At 36.9% G+C, this 27,127-nt stretch overlaps 1 long non-coding RNA gene across 1 annotated transcript in view; it reads right to left on the reverse strand.

Annotated features, from left to right (window-relative positions):
* Nucleotides 1-2,249: 2,249 nt before the first annotated feature.
* LOC307184701 overlaps nucleotides 2,250-27,127 on the reverse strand; it is a 65,593-nt gene continuing 40,715 nt past the window's right edge. The window contains exons 2-3 of the long non-coding RNA XR_013827800.1: nucleotides 3,695-3,874; nucleotides 2,250-2,453 (exon numbers count right to left, since the gene is read on the reverse strand). This is a non-coding gene — a long non-coding RNA (uncharacterized lncRNA). The remainder of the gene's footprint in view (nucleotides 2,454-3,694; nucleotides 3,875-27,127) is intronic.

Genomic DNA, 27,127 nt, shown 5'->3' on the forward strand with positions numbered 1-27,127 from the left:
TGCTTTCAAGTTCAGTCTTCTTTCTTAAATGCACGAGAGAGGCAGTAATGAAGAAGAGACAAGATTCCTTCAAGCTCATGCTTAGCTTCCTTAGCCCCAAATGAGAATATTCTAACTCTGATCCTTGTGGTACAGAATGAAGAATGACTTGCAATCTGCTATTTGGACTTTTTTATTATTTGGCTATGATCAATTGATAAGTTCATTAGTAAAATTAATAATCTTGGATAAGGAAATTTTTAGTGCTAGCCACAGAAAGTCATTCATTTACCTTTTTATTCTTCTGATATTAAATTTTGCTATAATTATGAATACAAAATTATGTTTAGATCTGAAACTATTATTTTATTATAGAAATCAAGAAGATAAATGTAGTTCTAACCTGTTAAAGTCCTTTCAAAATCTGAATGCAAAATCCAGAGGAACTCACTATCACCACTGTAATGCTTACTGAAAATGAATGCTTAACCGTTGTTTCCTTAGATTGAAGGTACATTCAGTAGTGGCATAGAAATGAGCGGAAGGCAGCTTATGGTAGTTTTAGTAAACAATAGTGCATTTTATTATTCCAAGGTATAATTTAAGAGTGGCAAAAAAAATCTGCCTGTGCTTCTCTGGCGGCAATGAATGCACCAGTATGTTGATTTTAATCTAGTAAAGTGAAAATGCCTTATAACAAAATTGTATAGTATTTGCACACACAAAAATTGCTATCTGAAAATATTTGTAAAAACCTATGTTATGCCTGAATCTAAGTTGAATGCATAATTTAGTACTTATTTTCAGAACAAATAGCCTGGAAAAATTTCATGCACAATTGATGATAATTTGAGTGTGCAATCCACGGCTGGAGCTCATTAACATATACATTCTGTCTAAGCTCTGTGTGCAAATTTAAATTGTAGTTTTCCAAAAATGGCTCATAACAACTCCAAAACATCAAAACCAGCCATTCTCAGCACCAGTGGTGGAGCCTGAAAACCTCCACATGATAAGCAAATATTTTGGAAGATAATTCCTAACTCTGGGAAAAAGATCATAACAATACAGAATATATTTACATTCAGATTATGTTGAATACAAAAGTAAAAAAAAAAAAAAAGGAAAAGAAAACTGCAATAAAGAAACAGAAATTTCACGCGGGAGTAACAAGGGGGAAAAATGTGTATGTGTGTATAAAATTCCTGGTGACAAATCCCAAAATATTTGTTTCTATTTTCTCTTTCAGATAGTAATTGTTTTAACTTCAAAGTGGATTTTTAAAATTGGTTTATATATCATCACATTAGCAAAAACTTTTTAAAACAAATAACATTAAACTATTATTTTTCTAAGGAAAATTTTATATATGTGTATGAACTAGAAATCCCCAAATTTCTTTTTTAAATCTTATTTTAATGGGTATAAGTGTAAATGTTGTTCTTGGGAAGACAAAACAGGCTTAACTATGATTTACACACGTTTGACTGCCATATCTGACAGATGATTAATTCTTTCAAGTTGATCATGGTGTTGTACAAACATTCATTTGTCTTAACTGAGTTGTAGTTTTATCAGTTATTATAAAAGTAGTAAAACATATTATTTGAAATAAGCAGAATATTTTAAATAAATATGCTTTCCAAAATTTAACCAAACTCTAAAGCATTGTTTTACTATATATAGTATTATATCATAAAATACTTTAAAATGGTCATATTTTCTATATGAATTTTACACTTCTTCATCGAAATGTATAACACTGGGTATTTTTTGTAATTTCAGTATTTTCCATAATTAAAAAAAATTGATGATTCATGATTATTTTATGTTGGACACAAAAGTGAACATATCTTAATAAATCCTCCATAAGCAAATAACTGATAAACCAATGAAACTTCTCGAGGAAAATATTGTCTATAAACCAGGACTATATATTTAATGGTACAGTTTTGCAAGAGTATGCTTTTCAGCACTGATGCATTACATAAGAGGAGTTGACAAGGTTAGAATTTGTGTTGCTAATGGAAATTATTTTTTCAAGAATTAACCTTTAGGCGATAAAGAATGACAGATATTCAAATATTCTCAAATGAGTATTTAAATCGAACATTTCTATTCATTCCTGCCCCCCAACAGAACTTCCATTCTGGATTCCAGCATGTCATACACACAATTGAATTCTTAACAGCTGCCATTCAAAAGAACTGCAGAGGACCATTTGAAAGTAATATTTTGCTCTGTGTGACATCTCATTTTTTCCCCTCAGAAATCATAATTTTTTTACACACCTCATAGTCTTCCTAACAGGAAACCAGCTCTGCCTGTCATTTTGACTGGGAGGAACCTTGTTTTCCAGGTCACTTGCTTGAATCCTGGAGACAAGATATTCATGAGGGACCTGGATGGGGCATTTACATCTCCAAGCAGAGTTTTCCTCTCCATTTGCCAGCATGCCAGGTCAGTGAGCTGCTCTGTCAAGAGGGAAGATAATGGCTGCTGCAGTGCCCCCTGCTTATTACACACTCAGTGCTTCTGACCTTCTTGGGAGACCCCCCCACCAAGCATTCTGATGCAGGGCATTTCCCTACTCTTTAAGACCCTGTCACCCAGATCCTCCTGTTTGAAATACAACATTTTTCATAACTTTGGAAGAGGCAACTTCTAAATGTCAGATTTCATAATTTTTCCTTCCGCTAAAAATTTCTTGACTGTGCAGAAGAAAAACAAAAATTGCTCGTTTTTTAAAATGTAAATTTTATTTAAAAAACACCCCAAATCAATGCATCCAATTCAGTAAAAAATAAAGTAAAATAAAATCATCAGTACAATTGAAAATAAAAAACCTCATATTTTGTCAATATTTATTTACAACTTGAGCTAATCCTCCTTAAAACAAATATCCTGTATTTTAGACATAAAAATAGCAAAACTTTAGTTTTGAAGAAGTTAAATTATAGATTTTTAGTAGGTAGTAATGCTGTTTTAGGACCTGGCAAAATTAGAAGTGACTCCTCTTCCTGTGCTTATGCCTTAATTTGATTGTTTTCTTGGCAATAAAATGGATGTTTTGAGACGTGAAGAATAAGCGAGGGTTAACTGCGTCCTCATTTTCTATCCCAGACATTCCGATGTTACCTGAAATAACTCTACTCTCTACCTGATTTTTCTTTTATTTCTTTGAACAATGAAGCAGTCTAGCACCCCTCTGATCATCTGTATGAGTGGCTAGTAAAGGATTTACCTGTAAGTGGAAACAAAGCTGGATGACCGCCTCAATATGGGGAGGGGAGTACCACTTGCTTTGGATCAGAGGTGGTTTCCAATCAACAGCTTTCTTACCTCATGTATGATACATTCAATGGTGACAACAATAAACAAGCATAATTTCTGGGCAAGGGGGACTCTCACAAGAAATTTTTGAACATTCCATATCCCCTCTCCTTATTTCAGCTACAATGTATGTTGATAAAAAAAAAGCACACGTGTTCCAATACAACTTGTAAAAACCATACAGATTGAATATTTTTTCTCTAAAAGGGGAAATATAATCTACTGATGCTGGAGGAGCACCCCAAAAATTTCCCCTAATGTGTTTTGTAGATTTCTTAATTTAAAATTTTTAAACTGAATCTTCATGATGTGCAAGAATGTTCTGACAGCTATATAGGGTAACAACAAAAAGTACCAAGTCATTACATTAACATGAGCTTACATTTTGTTAGGTGTACCGGTGTGGTAAATATTGAGGACCGCTTTGATGGATGTAGAGATTAAAAAGAATGTATTACTTTTTTTAGGAAGAGAAAGTTCTGAAACTCCAGCTGTATGCCAGTTGCCATGGGACATCTTCCATTGAGATCTGGTATGTACTACGAGCACACAGTGGTTGGCTCTGCAGATGACAAAACACAACAGAACAATACAGATGAGATCAACTAGCAGCCATCACCCACACTGAGGGACCAACTTCCAGGAGAGGTTCAGACTGTACTAGAGGTTTACCAACATTTTAGTCTCAGAACCCCTTTTACTTTTTTATTTTTTTTGCGGTACGCGGGCCTCTCACTGTTGTGGCCTCTCCCATTCCAGAGCACAGGCTCCGGACGCGCAGGCTCAGCGGCCATGGCTCACGGGCCCAGCCACTCCGCGGCATGTGGGATCTTCCCGGACCAGGGCACGAACCCGCGTCCCCTGCATCAGCAGGCGGACTCTCAACCACTGCGCCACCAGGGAAGCCCCCCTTTTACTTTTAAAATATGTTTAACACCCCAAAGAGCCTTGGTTAATATGGATCATACCTATCGATAGTAAATGCATTAGAAATTAAAGCAGAATATCTTAATATTTATTTATTACTTTAAAAGTAATGGTAGGGCTTCCCTGGTGGCACAGTGGTTGAGGGTCCACCTGCCGATGCAGGGGACACGGGTTTGTGTCCCGGTCCGGGAAGATCCCACATGCCGCGGAGCGGCTGGGCCCGTGAGCCATGGCCGCTGAGTCTGTGCATCCAGAGCCTGTGCTCCGCAACGGGAGAGGCCACAACAGTGAGAGGCCCGCGTACCGCAAAAAAAAAAAAAAAAAGTAATAGCAGTAAACCTATATGTTAATATAAATAACATGTTATTTATGAAAAATAACTATTTTCCCAAACAAAAGAATTAGTGAGAAGAATGGCAATTTTTTAAGAATCATTTTAATGCCTGGGTTAATAGAAGACAGCTAGATTCTCTTATCTGCTTTAGCACTTGGTCTGATTCAATGTGTTGACTTTTTTGAACTATATGAAGGAAATCTGGTCTCACACAGATATGTAGTTGGAAAAGTGAGGAGTATATTAATAGCCATTTCAGATAATTCTGTACATTTTTCATTGACACTATTCCAAAACTCAACTTGTGGTAATTTCTTAATGGTTGATTTCAGTGTGGACTCTGAACACAGAAAAACTTTTTATACATTATATTAAAGTCACTAGTCTATTTTTTTTTTTTACTTTGAATGAATCTTTTAACCATGCATAATATTGTAACATCATAAACTGGTCTTTGGAAAATATTAGTCCACTGACTTATACAGATGTTACAAATATTGACACATTTAATTATATAATACCAAAAAATTCCATTCATAAATATCACTGCAGATCACATTAGAAAAGTCTTTAAGTGTTGAGAAGGCATCAAATCCAAGGTGGGGATACAAGTTTTAAATTCAAAATTTTGTTTGAAAGCTCAAATTTTATCATTGGCAACAAATACTCTCAGTTTTTTCCCCTGAATTGACAGGCTCACTTTGTTAGTTTTTGAGAAAATATCTGTCAAGTGCCTAAGTCTGCATAACCATAGTTTGTCAGTTGCTCTTTAAAGTATAAATGGTACTCCCCGAAAAAAAGTGGCTGATTTGGCTTGTAACTTGAGCGATCACATAAATTCTTTTCACAAAAGAACTGTCATAATGTATGTAGCGGAAGTACTTTCCATGAATTTCTCAGTTTGTCACATAGAATATTTAAAAAGTCTTAAGGATAAGGATTTAATAACATTATTAATTTTTATCCCTTCATCCAGGATATTTTTTTCCTGAAATACCTATTTTTATTTTTTTAAATTTTTTTTTAACATCTTTATTGGAGTATAATTGCTTTACATTGTTGTGTTAGTTGACGCAAGAGGGAGAGGATATGGAGATATATGTATACGTATAGCTGATTCACTTTGTTATACAGCATCCAGGATATTCTTTAAGTGAAACTGGCCACACAGTTTGTCATCACTGCCTTGATTTATACTATGGTACCAGCAGTTTCACCCACAATTTCTTTTGTATCATCAGGGCAAATGTCAACACAGTGAAAAAGGCAAAGGATATCTAGTGTTATTGGGAAAACAGTTTTGACCTCCAGAACACAGTGAAAGGGTCTCAAGTAGGAGTCCGCAAATAGCACTTAGAGAACTGCAAATTTTACAAATTCACTTGCTTCCCTCAGCCAATTCTAAGCAGTTCAGAAAAGCCAATGAGCACATGTACTCATTGGGGGATAACAATAGGAACTAACATTTATTAACCAGGTACTATATTTAAGTGCTTAACAGAGATTATCCCATTGAATTTTCACAACACAGAGATAGGCATTTACATTATCCTCACTTTACAGATGAGAAAATGAAAACACAAAACAGTTAAGTAAATTTCCCAGGGTTGCATAGCTAGTAAGTCTTGAAACCAGGATCTGAATCCAAAGTTCAAGTCTCAGCCTATGTTTTCAAATACCACAGTACACTGACACTAAAGGGTAAATGTACTTTGAAAACTTAATACATATATTTGAAATATTTGAAATTTATTTTGAATATTAAGATATCAGAGAATCATTAAATATTTGCTAACAGTTATAGGCATTTTAAATAAAGTGTTCATGGCATTCCAATTTCTGAGTGCTTACAAGAAGGCGGCTTAGATGTAAGATCAGAAAACTCATAAAGTTATTTTATGCATATTTCTTATTCTAACCATTTTTTCAGCTTTTCTTGGAAGTTTGAAATGGAGTTTTGTTTGTAGCTCGTTTATCTTGTTACATATCAGTAGAGGAGATTTGAAACTGTTTTTGAATCTCAGAATAATTTCAAATTATTTCCATTTTTATATGTTAAAATCTACTTAGATTTTTCAAACATCAGATGTAAATTCTATATAAAACAACATACATATGGGCTTCCCTGGTGGTGCAGTGGTTGAGAGTCCGCCTGCTGATGCAGGGGACACAGGTTCGTGCCCCGGTCCAGGAAGATCCCACATGCCGCGGAGCGGCTGGGCCCGTGAGCCATGGCCGCCGAGCCTGTGCGTCCGGAGCCTGTGCTCCGAAATGGGAGAGGCCACAACAGTGAGAGGCCAGCGTACCGCAAAAAAAAAAAAACCCAACATATATGGACACATACACACATCACAATTAGTATTCTTTCATTCATCTGGTAAATATTTGAGCATGAACAATTGTTATGGACTGAATTCTGTCTCACCAAAACTCATATGTTTAATTCATACACCAAATATGACTGTATTTGGAGATAGGATCTTTAAGAAGGTAATTAAGATTAAATGAAGTCCTAAGGATCAGGCCCTAATTTGATAGGGCTGGTGTCCTTATAAGAAGAGGAAGAGATACTAGAGCTCCCTATTTCTCTACACACACACACACACACACACACACATATACATATATATACAGGGAAGGTCATGTGAGGACATAATGAGTAGGTGGCCATCTGCAAGCCAGGAGGAGAAACTTCACCAGAGCCAATCCTGACAACACCTTGATCTTAGACTTCCAGACTTTAGAACTGTGAAAAAATAAATTTGTTATATATCATATGACATATATTAATTTCCATATATCATATGACATACATTAATTTCCAGATCGAGTCAGTGGTGACATTAATACAATACACGATGAAGAAGAAAAAAGAAAAGCAAATTCCCTCTCCCCCTCTCTCTCTCACACACGCATACACACATAAATACACACTCACACACCATGCCACCCCACTTAAAAAATAATCCTTTGGTCAACATTGTTTTTCCAGGGTCAAGACTTTAAGTTAAGCATAATTTAAAAAGTAAATTAAAATGTATAGCCCAAGTTTTCTGATCTATGAAAGATCAGAGGCTAGTACTCAATCCAAGTACTAGTGTAGTGAAATCAATAGAGGATTTTGAATTGAGCACTGGATTTGGATGCAAATTTCAAACCCTGAGCACATCACATACCTTTTCACTCTCTGAGGTTTCAGTATATTCAGGAATAAGAATAATATCGTTCTCACTGGGCTATTGTGATAATTAAATGAGAAAAGAAATATAAAAGCATACCTAGCTTTTCTGACAACCTGTCAAACTCAACCTGAAGAAAAATTAGAAAGCTAGCATGATGTTCACTGCTCCCTTTCAGCACATTCCTATCCTCCCAGAGGCCCACTGCCCAAGTGTAGCCTCTGCCTTTGTGTCTCTGAGCTGAGATGCTCTAGATAATTGCTCTGAAGTCCCGAGTTCAGTCACCATAAAGCTTCTAGCATTTTATTTCCAGATAGAAGGTTACTGTCTAGTTATGTAATTATCCCCTTAGCCTTAGGTCTGGCTTTGTCTTCCTTTTGAAGTGTAGAACAAATAATCTGATAAATTCATTTTTACAAATATCAGAAGATGAGAAATTTTCACACTGAACCCAAAACAGTTTTGACTGGGACACACACACTCACACAGGCACATGTAGCTAACCATTTTTTGTTACCTCATATTTAATTTTAAAGAGTAAGTGTCCTGATTACTCTGTAGTGTGTTTTCTAATTAAAGCTTTTTCTACTTCATCTAGGATTAGCTATTGAATTTAGTAACATAAGTATTTGTTCATTTAAAAGTATTTTTCAGTACATCAGTTTAAATATTAAATAGTTGTACATTTTATATCCTGTAGGTAAATCTAAGTAATTAATAATATTAAAGCTTGAGGGATACCAAAACTATTTGCACATTTTCGCCAAGAGTTTCATGAGTAAATAATGCTTAGTAAAAACCATGGTACTACTTCAAAAAACCTCCTGGAAAGCTCTTGTCTGTTCAACGCCCCTAAAGCTTTATGTTAAAACTACAGGATGGCTGCTCTGACAACCCTTTTCCTAGTTCCCTACTTCAAGTCTAAATAGAAGTCCCAGGGAGTTCTTCTGTACTTTCCGTCATTGGATCTTTTGAGCATAAAGAATTATTTCCTCAGTAGGTTCGCTGTGAGGGAGGGAGATTATATTCTTGAGCTTCTTCAGGTGAAGTTTCCAATTCAACATAGTTATCAACATGCTGCTGAACAAATGTGTTTCAAACCCTAACTACAGGAACATTCTCTTTGTTCCTGTATATAATTTAGTTTCCACTTCCACTGGGCTTCTGAGGGAATGATACTGCAAGTGGTAGAAAGAGAACTAGACTCGAAGGAGACTTTGGATCTAGGTCTCTAATTAGTCCTGTGGACTTGGGCAGTTAGACCACTTGATACTCTGCTTCCCTCCTCAACCCTCAAGTCAAGAAAAAATGCCTACCCTGTCTATCTCTCAGGTTGCTGTAGGTTCCAAATATTGTGGACACATGTAATGAATTCTACGCAATATAATCATGAAAGAAAGTATTGTCATCTTCTTCATTACATATATTATGACTAATTTACAAACATATATGAATCAGAAACTGATAGGAACTCTGATATTAAAGGATTAAGTACAACCCTGATGACATCTAAAACCCTGACAGTAAAATCAGTAAAGCTTCCTATGTCTCATGTTATGAAAGTTTTGTCTTGGGAATGAAATAAAATCAATGAAAAAAAAGTTGATTTTTTTATGTCATACAGACTTCTTTCAAGATTAATGTGATTTCATTTAACCACTAAATAACATATAAAACCAGTCTTTTAAAGTTGTATTTCCTCATGTTGTCTTTTTCTAAACTCTTTACTGACTAGGAAGAAAATCTTAGGAATTACTTGAATGACAACTGGCATAAGTTTATTTCCTAGTATATTCTGTCCACTCTTTCACATGAATTTGCACCTTTCTGATTCTTTCAAAATGATAGTCCCATAACCATTAGAAGACAATTCTCTATGGTTTTCTCCTTCAGCTACTTACGTTACAAGTAGAGATACTAACTGCCTTTGTTATGAACGATATTCCAAGCATATTTTTATAAAAAACAGTCTTGAAAATAAAGATAGTACTCCTTTCTGGGGAAAAGGGCAGGTTTGTTTCAGCCCTGTATACTAAAGATAATATCTCCCTCTAGGGCAAAGGTCAACTAGGCTTACTGCTTATTATAAAAGAGTTGGGTTCTCTAAGCTCAGAATTCCCCCCCATCACACAGCCCACTACATGTGCAGATGTCATCTATCCCTCTCTGCAATGCCCTACTGCACAAAGCCCACTACATGTGCAGATGTCATCTATCCCTCTCTGCAATGCCCTACTGCACAAAGCCCACTACATGTGCAGATGTCATCTATCCCTCTCTGCAATGCCCTACTGCACAAAGCCCACTACATGTGCAGATGTCATCTATCCCTCTCTGCAATGCCCTACTGCAACTGGGGCTCAGAAAACTAGTGCAAATGCTGATAGTCTGGGTACTGCTATTGCCATTGAGCAGTAAAGTCCTTTGACTCTGATCCAGGAGTCTCATTCCTTCTATCACCACCCATGAAACTGTGGCGGGCTAACTTGTTAGTGTACAAATAGGGTAGAATTTTAGATTTGTCACAATTCTTGAAAATAAAAATGCCTGATAGAAGGATAATATAAATGCTCTTTCTCAATATTTTCTATCACTGAATTCCATTGGTGAGTTACCAGAAAAAAAACTTATTAAATCTAAGACATTCCCATACTCAGTGACCAAGAAGGTACTATCATAGTAAACTTTCACCAGAGTCCAGCTAATAAAGCCTGGCATATTTAGCTAAGCAACTGAAATTTCCCAAATTGATATCCAGGGTTCAGTTAGGTCATAGGGCTGCCTGGTTTCTCCTAAGTATGTTTATTCTTCTGACACTATTGTACAAGAGTTGTCAATCATTTTATTTCTGTCCATACTTTTTAGTGAAACGTGTTCACATAGGCTCAGAAGAAGCATCTATCTAGCAAAAAACTCTGCCCTACAGGCCACAGTCATTTGGGCTGGGGTAAACAACTAAAAAGAGCCTAGCCAACCCTACTGTCCAGCCAACGATCTTGGAAACAAGACCCAGGAAGCGCTATTTTTATTGTTGTGAGGTTGTGTTGAAAGGTCTTATTGACCGGAAGACTGAGAATACCATTTGAAGGTTGTCATGGTGAGATATACACACACAAAATAGCAAGAATTCAGTTTTTGGACAGATGAAAATGAAGCAGACACATAAGTCTTGACAAGAGACATGTAAAGCCCAAAAGAGAGACACAGAAGCCAAGAGAGAAAATGCCTACTATCATTCCATTTCCCATGGACTCTGGCTCTGCTTCTTACTTTGATGCCCATAACATCCTTCTGCATTCTGACAAGAAATTTCCTTTACTCAAGGGACAAAAGAACTCCTGGTTAACTGTGTTAATTTTATTCATTTATTAATGTTTCCATTATTTTTACTTTGGCACAAATATTTTATTTAGTGGCTTTCTTATAATTAAAATAAAGTAAGTCCAGTTCTGAGATTGTCCAGAACATGTCCTTACATAATGGAAGAGTATGGTAAGTTGACAGAATACAATGCTCACATAACAGCTCTTATAACCTAATCCTGAATATCACAAACATGGAATTTCACAATGATGGGAAAAAGCAAAGACCAGAGAATTGGACAAGACTTGACTTGGAAAAATATTAGCTGTGTTTGCATTGGCTAATAATGTAAATTTTCTGAGTCTCAATTTTTTCACCTGTACAAATAAAATATTAATGCTTACCTTACAGACATCAATTTTTGTAATAAGGACTAAAAATTATTGATGTGGTAATGATGTCACAACTCCCCAGCCATCTCCATTTCTCCCCATTCTTCCCCATCCCTCCAAACCCCTCCCCTCATTGTCTACTAGACTAGACTAGTACTGACGTTAATAGCCTGGTTTTCCCTTCTTGAACCTGGTCTGCCTTACGACCTCAGGGTGAATCTGTCTTTGTAGGACTGTAACAGGGAAGAGCCAAAACTGACTTACACATTGGATCTGTTTCTTTTACTTTAACCTTTGCTCTCCGCTGCTTCTATTCACTAAAACGATACTGTCTGTATGTAATGGCCTGCCTCGGGGAACCCTGCCCCTCTGCCTGAATGTTAAACCAAAGTGCTTTTGTTCAGGGAAGCATCCTGACCCCATCCACCTGTGGACGGCTGCAAGAAAGAAGAAATTAACACATCCCCCTCCTGAGGCTGGCCATTCCAGGGGACATTTGCAAAACTTATGGCCTCTTTACTTTACTTCCTCATCTCCTCCCCCTCTCTGTTCTATAAAAGAAACTGGCATTCAAATCCCGATAATATGGTTTTTTGGAGACATTAGTCTGCCATCTTCTCAGTCTGCCAGCTTTCCGAATAAGTCATGTTCTTCGCCTCAACACCTCAACTCCCGATTTACTGGCCTGTTGTGCAGCGAGCAGAGCGAGCTTGGACTCGGTAACAGGACTAGATACTAGACTTTGATGATGAAGACTTATTGAATGGACAAAGAAGGCCAGAACCCAGGAGGCAGAAGATGGGAGAACTAATTATGCAAAAATAAATAGTGACAATCTAAGTAAAGAGGGAGAGATAAAACAAGAGGAGGGAGAAAGGGTAAAGGCATTGTATTCCTGGGGAGTTGTAGCAAATTGATCTCCGGAGAACGTGGAAGAAGTGCGAAAAAATGGAGAGAGGAGAATAGAAAATGGGAAGGCATTACTAGAATTTACCATCCGGGTCCTCAAGATGTGTAATTAAAAAATGAAACTGCCTCTTTCATTTGGAGATAGTGGCAGGAGGAGGTGGCTGTTGAAATGTGGTTCTTTGATTACAACATTATCCTAAGTTGGAATCATATAGATCCACAGCAACAGTATTTATATATAATTTACACACAATCTATTGCACCATGCTGTCAATAAAGAGTGCTATCTTTATTTTTCCTGCTATTCCAGATTCAGTATGAGTAAGAGGAATGTAAACTATAAAAGAACTAAGTTCCACTGTCAAAGGCAACACATATTTTTGCATTTCGCTCACTCCTTGTAAGAACAGTGGTGCAATACCACTGAAACCTCTTGTTGTCAAATCAAAATGACTTTAATGTCTGTATAATGCAGACCTCCTACTTACCCAACAGTTCCTTCCTTTGAGTGCTGTGAAGAAGAAGCTAAATTAGGCATTCAGTGAGAGTTACACTAAGTCTTTACAGATAGAGCATAACTTAAACAACTACTAGGTAGCAGGTACTATATTAGGCACATTGTATTTCATCCCATGTATTTCTCAGAACACATGAGTTGGGAAATACTGGTCTTATGATCATCTCCACTTTACGATGGAGAAGATGAAACTTAGAAAAGTTAAATAGTAATTAGAGTAGAGGCTACTTAATTGTGATTCAGGATAAAACTCAAATTTACAGCAAGGATCTGTAGAGCAAACCAATACTGGGCTAGAAGCCAGGGCATATTCAAACAGATTAAGTCCAGGAGAAGTGGAGGATTAAATGAAAAGCAGGAGACAGAATGAAGAAGTTCTGTATTCCCCCAGGCTTACCAGATCTGATTACTCCAGATGCCTACTGGCTGGTATAACTGGAGATCCCAATATTTGTCTAGGATGGCTCAGTTTAGTCAAGAACCGGGCAGAATGAACCTGAAGTTTGACAATGTTAGTGTCAGCAGGTTGCTGGGTCCTGAGCAACCAAAGATGGACACTAGAACTTTATTTTCATCTGAACACCATGTCTTTTAAAGATGTTTTAACAGCAGAGTTTATCTCCCATGACTAAACATTTTAAATATTTATGTCCTTAGAAGTTTGGTTCTTAATAATGTTTGTTGATCTTCCAGGCATTATTGAAGATTGTATACTTCATTCTCGTGATGAAATAGTCAAGACTAAGTACAATGTTTCAGTGTGGTTTTATATTTCCTGTCTTCCTGTCACAGATAAACTTGCATGTCTGGCAGCAATGTCAATATCATCTCATAGACAGGCATTAAACACAGGGGAGATGGTGAGCCATCACTTAGATTAAATTCCACAGGCTTTTTCCCCCCATTATAAATCTAAGCCATCTAACCTTAACAGCAGGTGCACCCTCTTTCAAGAGACACAGGATTTGGTGGACAGACTAGCCCTGCATGATATGTACAGACTCTATTTTATGGCATCCCTTTACATAGCAAGGGCTGACTACAAATTACTTGGTATGGCCAAAAGTAGGAGAAAACACTCATCAAGCAGAAAGGAAAGTTTGCTTGTAGAAATTAAGCAGCTCTTGAATAAACAAGCAGTAATTGCTATAGTAACTTTGCAAATCACAGAAACAATAGGACTACAATTTTTTTTAATATTTGAGAATGTCAGTTCATTGCTTCCTGTTTACTTGCAATTATTTGAAAATAACCTGGATAACTTTATAATCAAGGTATTTCCTCTTGGCTCCCTGGTATACATCAGACTGCCTGAGGAGAGGATTGACATCCTAAGGTGTCCAAAGCATAATCAGTCTTAAGAGCTGCTAATGTTAAAATCCTGACTAATGTTAATCAAAAAGTTAAAAAAAAAATAAACCTTAGCTTGTTAAACACATACACTCACACACAGACACAGTTACACTCACACTAAGATCACATTATTTTTTAAAACACAGCTGGTAAGTGATGCTGCCTAATTTAAAATTATTTAGGCCCATGTCCATGTTGCAAAACTGCATTTGTGTGTGTGCCTATGTCTGTGCATATGTGTTTGTTACAATTACTAGTCAATATAGGCTGTTTGAAATTTTCTGAGTAATGTCCAGTTTTCTAATACTGTTTAGTTGGCAAAAGTCAAAACATCAGAGGAACACATATACTGTTTAGGTAAGGACAGTTTAGTTAATGAAAAAATAAATAAATAAAACTTTCTTCACATTTATTATGCACCAGAATTGATTGGGATGATTTATTTTATGACTACAATCTCTGGAAATGTGTATAATTCTGCTGAATATTATATTAGTTATATACTTTATGTGTCTAGGTATTGGTGTGTTTAAGCACATATTCAGTTATTAGGGAGATATTACATTCAATTGGATCAAAGTAGACAGACCTAACTTGCCTAAATGATAGGCCAGAGAAGGACTAAACCTGTATCCTGCTAGTGTAACCCTTCTGTGGGCTCTGCGCACATTCGTCTTCAGCTATGCTCTGACACAACTAACCAGGGCATCCCTCTGCCATATTCTGCACTGCCCTTTTCACCTGCCCCTGCCCCAGAAAATATTTTTAAGCATATTTGTATCCCATTATCTTTCATTTTGCTCAATACATAGTTAAGTGATCCATAAGTTTTAGGTGAATGAACAGGGGTGATGTTTAAAAAATATCAATTTGCTTCCCTTTCTTATTTTTCTAGATACTCACCAACTCTTACTGTAGTCTACCTTAAGTATCCATTTGCCAAGATAGAGATGAGACCATGTTACAGAAGAAATTGGGGAGATGGCTCAGAAAATATTCAGGGACCATCACTTGAAAAATAGGATTCCATGGCACAATCATAGCTTTGCAATCTAGGTTACTGTTGAGATAGGACCTCTTGGTTCTTTCAGTTCTCTCCTACGGTGCCCTATCGATACTATGTTTTGAACGTCATGCTCATTGTGTTCTCCCTTCAGGTACACTCCACCATTAAAGCTTAGAGGAGTCAGAAAAAGGAGCCTAAGAGATGGGAAATAAAAATAAAAGATGCTTTGGTTGGATGGGGGGTGTTTTCCAAGGGAAATTTTGTGAAGAGGTGAAGGAAGGGTTTAGCCTGAGAAGAGAAGGCGGCCCTTTGAGTGAGTTGAGCTGAATACAGAGAGAAGAGGGTGCGTGTGCTACTAACTGCTTTGGGGCTCAGGGAGGGGTCCACTTTCAAGTGGCCCTGCCTCAACCAGAAGAGAGAGATGTGTCATGGACAGTTAGAGGGAGCTCTGATCTAGAATATTTTAGAATCTCTGTTAGCTCGTAGTTGACAAGAATGCTGAGTTGAAGCCAGATGGCCTGACTGGCCCATCACAGAGGAACAAGTTGACCCCCTGGAAAGGCTCTGGGTAGATCACTAGTTCAGGCCATGGGGTGAACTAAGTGGTAGGTGCTTAGGGAATGACATACCAAGAAAAATCAGGTTAGCCAAGAGCACTGGTCAATGCCTACTGCAGGCACTGCGAAAAGAATGGACACCAAGTTACATGAGCCTCAGTCTTCGTGATCACACACTGGTAAGATACTCTAGGAAGTACACCCATATGAGACAGGCTGCTGGTTTTCATTATTATTATTCCCATATTAGAGTTGAGGAAACTGCAACTAGGTAACTTTTCCAAAGCATAAGCCTAATATGTAGCAGAGCTGAAATTAAAAGCAAGGCAGCTGGGCTCATGGATTAGTTTCATTTTAAATTAGTGTCTCAGCTGGGACAATTAGAATCTCGACTGGGAATTCAGGACTGCAAGCAATCCTACAACACTTAAGTTAGAGTTTCCACTCCCTGAGACAACTTCTTTTTCTCAAAGGCTCGTCATCTCTACTGTGTTATCTAATGCTTTCCTTTCTCCTGAGTTAAGTCCACCGGCATATCAGCATTCTTTTATTCCCACCTTAAAAACATACAAACAAAACCAAGCAAAACAAAAAAAACTGTCTCTTGACTCCTACATTCTCTCTATTCAATACTCAAATTATCTGCTTTCCTCTACAGTAAAACTTCTCAAGTAAGTTGTCCATTTTTAAGATCTAAATGTTTATGTCCCCCTAAAATGCATATCCCAAAGCCCTAACATCCAATGTGATGGTATTTGGAGATGGGGCTTTTGGGAGACTAGGGTTCGATTGAGTCCTCATCATGAGATTAGTGGCTTTATAAGAAGAAGAGAGAAAGATCTCTTTCTCCCTCCCTTTCCTTTGTTCTCTCCCTCTCTCCCTCCCTCCCTCCCTCCCTCTCTCTCTCCACCTACTGAGGGAAGGTCATGCGAGGACACAGAGATAAGGTGGCTGTCTGTAAGCCAGGAATAGAGGCCTTACCAAGTACCGAATCAGAGGCACCTTCCCGGATTCCAAATTATGAGAAATAAATTTGTTGTTGTTGTTTTTAAGCTACCCAGTCTATGGTATTATGTTACAGCATCCCAAGCAGACGAAGATCTCCATATTTACTCAATTCTAGTAGCTATCCTCATCAGCACACACTAAAACAGTCCTTTCCAGGATCATCACTAGCATTCCTGTTGACACATTTGAGGCACCCTTCTCTGTCTGCACCTTATTGGACTTCCTGCTGCATTTAACACATTTGTCCACACCCGTCTTCTTGACCTGCATGGTACTTCTCTTTTGTGATCTGTGACACTGCCTTTTCCTGTTTCTCCTCTTATACACTCACAGATTTCTGTCAGCCTTCTATTTTTTTTTTAAATTGAAGTCTAGTCGATTTACAATGCTGTGCTAGTTTCTGGTGTACAGCAAAGTGATTCAGTTATACATATATAAATATTCTTTTTAATATTCTTTTCCATTATGGTTTATTACAGGATATTGAGTATAGTTCCCTGTACTGTACAATAGGACCTTGCTGCTTATCAATTTTATATATAGTAGTTTGTATCTACTAATCCCAAACTCCTAATTCATCCCTCCCCTACCCCCTCTCCCCATTGGTAACCACAAGTTTGTTTTTACGTCTGAGTCTGTTTCTGTTTCATAAATAATTTCACTGTGGCATATTTTAGATTCCACATATAAGTGATATCACATGGTATTTGTCCTTCTCTGTCTGACTTACCTCACTTAGTATGATCATCTCCAGGTCCGTCCATGTTGCTGCAAATGGCGCTTTTTTTTTTTTTTTTTAGCCTTCTTTTCAAGCTCTTCCTCAAGGCTCATTTCGGACTCTCCTTTTCCAAGTATATACTTTTCTTAGGTTATCCTATCTAGTCCCATTATTTTAAATACCTATGTATATGCCAGTGATTCCAAAATGTATTTCTCTAGACTAGCCCTCTCCCTGAATGCCAGTCTAGAATATTCAGTGGCCCACTAGTATATCCAACTGTCATAATGATATCTAATAGACATATCCCAGTGTCCAAAATGGAGCTCATTTATTTCATGGGGATTGAGGGGCTTCTATTGGCATGAGCAGAAATGATCATGTATCACTTTCTCTCAGGGGAGGAACTTCCACTGGTAACTTGGTTTTACCCCCTATGCTGATCACAATGCTATGTTTTTTCACTGTCTCCATGGCCTCAGATACGCTATCCTTAATTCTAGGACTGCCTCACAGATAATATAAAGTTTTCTGCAGGCAGGCATATCATGGGAAAGTCATCAGGAAAATCCCATCATATGAAGGACTTTCAAGATGAATAAACAATGGAGACTGTGCTGTTTGGATTTTTCATTTTGTTATCCCTAGTTCTCTGACCCTATTCTTGGCTTGAAAACTAAAAAAAGATGAGTAGTTCCTCCTGCTAGTTTAACAAGATTCTGCCCCATTCCTGTCTCTTCAGAGACAGCCCCCCACACACACACATTTCTGCTCTTCTGTTCCAAGTTTTCCACTGCTCAGTTCTGGCAGTTGCTCTCAGCACACCACCCCTCTCTTCTGGTTTCTCTCTTCCATGGCAATTGCTCAGCTTCAGATTTTCATCCATCTATCCCAAATGAGCAAGGCTCTTCCCAAAGACACCTGTGCTCAAAATTCACTTGGTGGTCTTTTCTCAAGCAAATATTCATCCCTTGGTCTCTGGAGAACTCAATGTCATTCCTTCCTCAATAATGCTGGGGACAGCTCTTGGCACAATATCTGCTGAATTCTTTACCTAACTGCTCAGTGCTTCCCACAAATCTTAGAATAAGTCTCACAGCACAACTTATTCCAAAATTACACCAAAATACATCTCTTGTCCGGCTACCTTCTTCTGAGAGAAGGGATCTGAGATATATGAGAAACACCTTGGTTTCTAAACCCGTGAAATATATGAGAACACCTCTGAGCTCAGGATGCTATATTAAATTTTGTTAATTTTACCTCTTACTTCTTTCACCTGTTTCTCTCCACCTCACTACCTTAGCCTAATTTACCCTTGGTTCAGACATTTATGTATCTATAGTCATTTATTCATTCATTCAACAAATATTTACTTAGTTCCTACTATTGTACAAAGCATGGTAAGCTGGATGCAAGGAAGAAAATGGAATAGAGGCATGATTTTTTCACCATGCAACTTATGTTCCAGCATCCCAGATGGGTACGTGAACAGGAATCAAATAGTTGCAGAACTGAATGAATAATGACATATTCAGATATGTGCTTTGAAGAATGAGAACATTTAATGAGAGAACGTAGCCTCAACTGGAAGTGAAGGAAGACTTGCCAGAGATAGTCCTGATAGAGCTAAATGGTGAATGATTAGGAGATAACTAGACAAAGAGCAAAAGGAAAAGTGTTGCAGGAAGAGAGACTGGGATGTACTGATTCCCCTAAAAAGGTGAACTAAAAGAAGCCCAGTGTGACTGGACATAGGTAAAGGACGTGTATGTGAAACACAGGACTGGAGACCTGGGCCAAACCAGGTATCAGGCCAGGTAGGACCTGTGAGATTTTGACCTTTGTCCCAAGAGCAATAAACACTTATTGAAGACCTTTGATCAAGGGGTGGAGGATGGGGGAATGGAGGGTGATGTGATCAGATTTCCATTAAGAAACCACTCTAGCACATACTGGATAATGGTTTGGAATGGGGTTAGAGTTAGTGTGGGAAGTCCAGTTAAGTGAAACATTGGTAAATTAGGCTAAGGTAGTGCAGTGGAGAGAAACAGGTGAAAGAAGTAAGAAGTAAAATTAACAAAATTTAATATAGCATCCTGAGCTCAGAGGTGTTCTCATATATTTCACAGGTTTCTTTCCATTTCAAAATCAGATAGCCAGGAAACTTAGAAAACTTTGTTACCACACAGATCAAGAATCCTACTAGACAAAGTAATGTGAGTTTCCAAGAAGCCACAATTATTCTCTAGAGAAGGGAGACAAAGTCTCCTCTAATAGTGTCCCTGGATTACACCTATAATTTTCACTACAGAAAAGAAGAGCTTCTTCTTCATAATCAACACAGTCACAGTTTTATCATCCAGCACTGAACCAAAAAACTAATTGATTTTTTTTTCCAGTAGAAATATATACCTGAATATACCACTACAATCCTAGGAATGAAAGGGCAAGCACTTTTAAATTGCATAGCTCATTAAATGTTAGTTATGCCACCTTATCTGAAAGCATTAAATTTTATGAAAAATATACAAGGGTTGTTTATCAGAAACCAGAGAATTGTGTTTCATTATGTGACCTAGGAATGATGATTTCCACTACTCTTTGCAGTGGAACAACCCATCCATTTAAAGAAAACATAAAAAGTGCATGATATCTCTTGCAACATGCCAGTGACTAATATTTTCCCCTCACTTCTTTTTCACAGCAAGAAAACAAGAACAGCCTCCTTATACCATTTTCAAGTGGTTTTAAAAGCTCTTTAAACTACTCAGCATATTAATGATTTGCTATTTATAAATTACACCCATTGAAAGGCCAAAATGACAATAGAACATTGAAACTTGTCTCTGTCAGAAACTTGCCTCTCCCACATCCAGGAAGAACAAAGACAAGGCACTCTCCAGCTGACACTACTGTTGTCAGAAGTTGAGCTATGAGACCTTTAAGACCCTGAGTGACGAGCAGGCTTTTTTTCTTTTTTCAATAGAAAAATCTTGTCTGAGTTCATAAGTTAAGAAAGAATTTAACTAAAATGTAACTCTTCCAACAGATAATAAAAATGGGGGGGGGGGGGGTTATCGTCCTACGTCTATGCCCTTTTCCTTTGTTTATTTTAATTATTAGGTATTTCAATTTATTATGATTCAATCCACATATCAATGCCATAAAGCCACATAACCTAACAAAAAATGATTCAGCAGGCAAATTGCAGTCTATTTTGCCAGAAGCTTAGAGAAGCTAAGAAAATAAAATGCATGTTTATAGCACGTTACTCACCCATATTTACAGATCTTCACATTAAATGTTAATCTGTATTTCAAAATAGTTTTAGAAAGTATATGAAATAGCTGACAGTTTTTGTTTGGCTGTTTTCCCATCAGAATATAATCACTTAAAGAACAGTCCTGCATGCTGCTGTCACAGAAATGGCAGCAGAGGGGAACAAGTGGCATTTGCGCAAATGAGTACACATTCATCTACTTATTTTAAAAGGCAGAATACAAGCTCATATTCTGAAGAACTCGTTGCTGATTGTTGTTTAAATAATCTGTATTATGGATTATGACAAGTAGGATAAATTATAAAACTTAGAATTGTAAAGGTATCATTTACCACTTAAATAATAAGTACTATGGTTGACTGAAAACACTTATATTGATAGTTGGAAAAAAGCAGAGATATGGAATGAGTCACTGGTATGCTAAAGAGCAGGAGTCTTTATCCAGCAGTTCTCAGTCTGCTGGGTTGTATCATGATGCTATGGATGCTAGAAAAGGGGCTTCTAGATGGAGGGCGTGACTTCCTCAACTACTCTGAACTCAAAGTGACCTCTCTTCTCTGACATTCTCTCTAGAGAATTTATAAACTACAATATATTCCAAAAGTTAACAGACTACGTATTACTATATCATTGTTCTTTGATTCATTCACATTCATAATAACAAAAGATAGGAATTCGTTAACAGTTCAGTGTTTGTGGCTCTTCTGTGTTGTGTGTTCTATAGGCTTGCGTGTGACCAGGAGATAGGTCCTAAGGGAATATGCTCTTTTAGGATTAGGATGCTGTGAAGATGGGGCAGAGCTGGAAGAGTATAGGCTGATAGAACCCAATGATCCCATGCACCACTAATCTGTGGCATAAGAAGCTATGTGAGTTGCGAACGGAAATGAAGGTCACATTACACACTCTGCCACACAGGCAAGGAATCAGAGAAAAGCATTAGTTCTTGAAACGCCAGTCCTCAGCTGTTTGCTCCAGCAGATGGGAGAGGGACCTCCTGGTGACAGCCAAGTCCTCCACCATGTTCCAGTGAGCAAAGGGGAGTTTGAGAACAAAGGATGCCTCAGGCTGTACTGGGCAGGCTTAAGGAGTGGCCTGCTGATATCTACAGATCCTTCCTCTGTTAAATGCTGAGAAAGAATTCAAAACCTTCAAGAAGTCAATTGCTCACAAACTAAAAGAGAAAAGCAGTCTAATTCGATGACGCTAGTGAGAAAGAATTCTCCCGTGATCATGGAAGCAAGATCACCACAGGTGGAGGAGGTGGTCCATGAAGGGCTTGCAGTTGAGTCCACACAACAGAAATGACAGTCTCAAGAGCTGGTGATAGATATTAGATACTCTTTTTAATTTATTCTCTAGGCTGTGTATCCATGAAAAAGGCTTTTTGGAAACACAGATAATGAGGGAAGGTAAGAATGTAAGAAAATCTTATTACAGGAGTTAGTCCTAGCTGTTTCTATGTGTTTGTTCTACCTTATCCCAGTAGGGGTCTGCTTTTCTCCCACGCGTCCATATAACCTTCAGCTGGCTTATAGTTTGATTTCCATGGTAGCAGCTCCAAGACAAATGCTTCCAGACTTAAAAGCTCAACACTTCACCCTGATCTCAAGAACAGTTAGCCAAAAATTAACATAGCAATTAGAATATTTGGGCTGATAGAAAGCAGGGAAAAGAACACTCCCATGTAAGTGAACAGAAAAATTATAATCAGGATTCCCAATTGAATTATGAAGAAATGCCCTATTGTAAATGAGTTACATCCAATTTGCTGACTGCACTGTAATGGCAAAGTCAAAAATATCAGAGTGATATTTTTAATATTTCAAATAGTAATTTATAGATATGATGTTCTCCATATCACCCAAGCACCATGGAAATTTTAGTTTGTATTGATGTGTACTGGCCTAGAGTGACAGGTTTGAATGAGAACTTCGGGTTTAGATGCCAAATTATTTCATACAACCTAATTTTAAGGTGAAATAGTGTCATTATGGTTAGGGCCCAAGTTCCAGAAGCAGTATTTTGCCTGTATAGCATTGTGCAAATTACTTAATCATTCTTAGTATCCTCCCTGGTAAAATGAGGAGGGCAGCAATGGTACCCAACTTACAGAGTGCTATAGGGATTCAACGGCACCAGGTAACCAACCACTCAGGACCTGCTAGCTGCTGTTATGCTAACTCCTGCTATGGTTTTTTTCAGCATGTAAATTTAAGCTAGTCCCTTACGGATTAGAAGCCTCATTTCATCAATTCAGCTTAGGTTTTCCTCTCTCTTTTCCATAGGCTTCATGGAACCATCTCTATTTTAAATATTTTATAGGCTTCATACTCTAAATAAAATATATAAAATGCAAGCAATTTTATAAGAATCAAAGGAAGTCCATTATTACTCATTTCACATTAATTCAGACCAATGACTTTACTAAATAATCAATTGTGACGAACAGAGGAAAGAGAATCATTTCTTAGTGCTTCTATAACTACCCAAATAGTCAATTTGACTGATCTGAAAAATAAAGAATACTTGGATCTTTTTCACTAGAGCTTATTTTTCACTATATATACTAATTTAAACTTTTTTATTGCATTGGTTATATCACAGTTTCGCTATGTTTTACTACAATCTGATTTATACTTTAGACTGCTCTGTCCAACAAAGTAGCCACTGTGTATCCGGCTATTCAGTACTTGAAATGCATCTAATCTGAATTGAGAAGTGCCAGAAGTATAAAATACACACTGAGTGAAGATTCAGTATTTTCAAAAAGTGTAAAATACCTCAATATTTTATATGGAATACACATAGAAATGATAATATTTTGCATGTAGTAAGCTAAATAAAACATGTTGTTAAAACTAATTTTACCTGTTGGCTTCTATTTCTCTTTTTTTTTTTTAATGGGGCTTCACGAAGACTTAAAAATTACACATGTGGCTTGCACTTGTGGTTTGCATAATATACGTACTGGGTAGTACTGACTTAGAATTTCTTTTGCTGCTTGTTTAATTAATATACTTGATAATTGCCAGGTAAAGAAAATAATATTTTAAATCTTCTAAAATGTTGTTAATCAGTGTTTCTTTATTCAACATCCATTCCTTGGATACTGATTCTAAGATTGCCCTCTCTTAGGTGTTGGAGCAATAAGCAAGTGGGAGCTTTGCCCAGACTTGTTTTGTAGTTAATTCCAAATCCTAAACATAAGCTCAAAATGTAAATCCACCTTTGACTCACTTTCTAACACAAGATACTAAAATAAAGTCTATATGGTGAATTAGAGGATGATAACTCACGTAAGACTGGGGTTGAAAACAGTAGTATATGCCACCTGCAACCTGAAATCAATGAGTCAGGAGGAGCGATCCTCCAAAATGCAGCAAATCAGGAAGTTCACCCAAAGTTAATTTTGATTATAAGAGTATATGACTAAGTTTTTTTTTATGAAGTATAATTGACATACATTATATCATTTTCAGGTATAAAACATAATGGTTTGATATTTGTATATACTGCAAAATGATCACAATAAGTCTAGTTAACATCTGTCACCATATACAGTTACAAATATTTTTTTGTGATGAGAACTTTTAAGATTTACTCTCTTAGCAATTTTCAAATACACAATACAGTATTATTAACTAGAGTTGCCATGCTGTATATTACATCTCCATGACTTATGTATTTATAACTAGATTTGTACCTTTTGACCCCCTTCACCCATTTCACCAACCCTCCACTCTCCGCCTCTGGCAACCACCAATCTGTTCTCTGTATCTATGAGTTTGTTTTTGTTTTCAGATTCCACATATAAGTGAGATCACACTCTATTTGTCTTTCTCTGACTTATTTCTCTTAGCATAATGCCCTGAAGTGTTATCCGTGTTGTCGCAAATGGCAAAATTGTATTATTTTTTATAGCTGAATAATATTCCTAAGTTTTAAATAGGGGGGAAAGTCTATAGATTAATAACAGTATGGATGTGCTTTTGTCAACGTCTTTTTTAATTTATTTTGACTTTTAACTTACTCTACTTACTTATATCCTTCTCAGCACCTTCAGAACTTGTGGTAGATAGAACAAAGAAATTTGCATTTTTAACCAAAAAAACCCTATAAAATATGTATATTATATATATGTATAATTACATTTTAACTATATATGTATCTATACACAGTTTTTTATTTCTAAATAAATGCAAAACATTTTATAAGAATTAAAAGTTTATTATTAGTTATTTCAACACTAATTCAGACAAAGGACTATAATAAATAATCAATGGTGACAGAGAAAAAAGAATATGATTTTTTATAGTGTTTCCATTATTTTACACTGAAAATATTGGTTTCTAGTTACATTTACATAATTTATATAGTCTTTATTCTATATTTTACCTATGATAGTTTTAAATCAACATACTAACAATAAGACAATCTAAATGAAGCTTAAGAAAGGGCTTTTTATGTCTTTTTTTTTCTGGCTGTGCCACGCAGCTCGGGGGATCTTAGCTCCCCAACCAGGGATCCAACCTGTGCCCCTGCAGTGGAAGTGTGGAATCCTAAACACTGGACCACCAGGGAATTCCCTAAGGGAGGGTTTTTAATTTTTGTTTTGGGCTCTATTTGTCCTTATACCTCACTAGAGTGTAAAGTTTCATATTGAGCATTTTAAATAGTTTGAAGTAATTCTTTTACTTTGTGGTTTTGACAACTTGGTATACAATTAAGTTCGTTTATTTAAGCTGGCTTTCAATTTTTAAAGATTGCTTTTATTTTCTGTCTTTAACTTTATAAAATTACATAAAACATAAAAGATTCCAAAAGAAAAAATAATAAGCTGTGTACACAGAGGTCTTTATTCATCTGCCCTGTATCCCTCTCTCCCTCCTATAAGCAATAATTTTTATTACATTTTAATGTATTCTTTTTTTTTTTTTTTTTTTTTGTAGCCTCTCCCGTTGCGGAGCACAGGCTCCGGACGCGCAGGCTCAGCGGCCATGGCTCACGGGGCCCAGCCGCTCCGCGGCATGTGGGATCTTCCCAGACCGGGGCATGAATCCGTGTCCCCTGCATCGGCAGGCAGACTCTCAACCACTGCGCCACCAGGGAAGCCCCCTTAATGTATTCTTTAATTGTTCTATTTTGAAAATGAAATGCCTGTCAATATTAATATTTCTCTCCTTCCTTAGTCATATATTTTATCTTTTATTTTTTCATCTAAAGTCCATCCTCAAGATCATTTCACATTAGTACTTGGATATATTCCTTGGTCCTTTTTACAGTTTCACATATTGTATGTTGTGGATTTACCTTAATATGTACAACCAGTGCTTTACATATGGATATCTGATCGTTTTCAGTCTTTTGCTAAAATGTTATGCTATATAGCCTTAAGCATATTCTTTCGAACATATACATAACCACAAAGAATATCACTTCACATTACGTATTTTTAAACTCAAATATGTATGCAGTTCGGTTAATAAAGTGCTATTGTCTCTTGCCCATAGCTAATATTTGGAAGTAAAATCGTCTGATAGAATACTTTCTAACCTGCCATGAACCCGAAGCACTGAGGAGGAAGTTGGAACACACTGGAATCAAATCAAATCAAGTGGAGGGAATGGAAATTAAGCAAGTCCATATCGGATGTCTTTTCAATAAAAAAATGGTCAGTTATGAAGAGTAAGTTTTGTTTGTTTTGGTTTGGATTTTTATTTGAAAGAAGTAGGAAAGAGTTTGGAGCAGGTTCTTTGGAGAATTTGATTGGGAGGTAATTTATAGGTAAATTTAACATTCATCTCAAATAGAGAGCCTAACTGAAACCAAAACCATAAATTTATGCTTCAATAAGTCATCACAATTCCCCCATTTCTCAGTGTTCGGAAACACCACAGAATAGATGAGGTGGCATATCTAGAGCTGTGTGAAGAACAAGGTAGATGTGTTGTCCTGACAAAAACACCAGGGAATCATGGGCAGCTTGAAACACATGATTGAGTGGTTGATCGCGGAACAAACTGAGTAGAAATGAAGTGGACCGTAAGGGGGCTGGTGGGTGGTACAAATCAAGAGATTCAGTGCCTCCATGAAGGAAAAGAGGAAAATACTACTCCATGATTAAACGTACCTGTGAAATTAAAAGGACATTTTTCTCATGAAACGAAAACTACTGTAAACGATCAATTTTACTTCTAAAGAAATTAGCGAAGGACTTACTACATGTCCAGATTGGAATGCTCTTTTTTAACGGACACAGATTTATCATTGTTGTATAGGCACATATGTGTTTTGTCATAAGAAATTTATCATGACATTTAAAAGTC

The sequence above is a fragment of the Stenella coeruleoalba genome, assembly GCF_951394435.1.
Source record: "Stenella coeruleoalba genome assembly, chromosome: 3".
NCBI classification, from domain to species: Eukaryota; Metazoa; Chordata; class Mammalia; order Artiodactyla; family Delphinidae; genus Stenella; species Stenella coeruleoalba.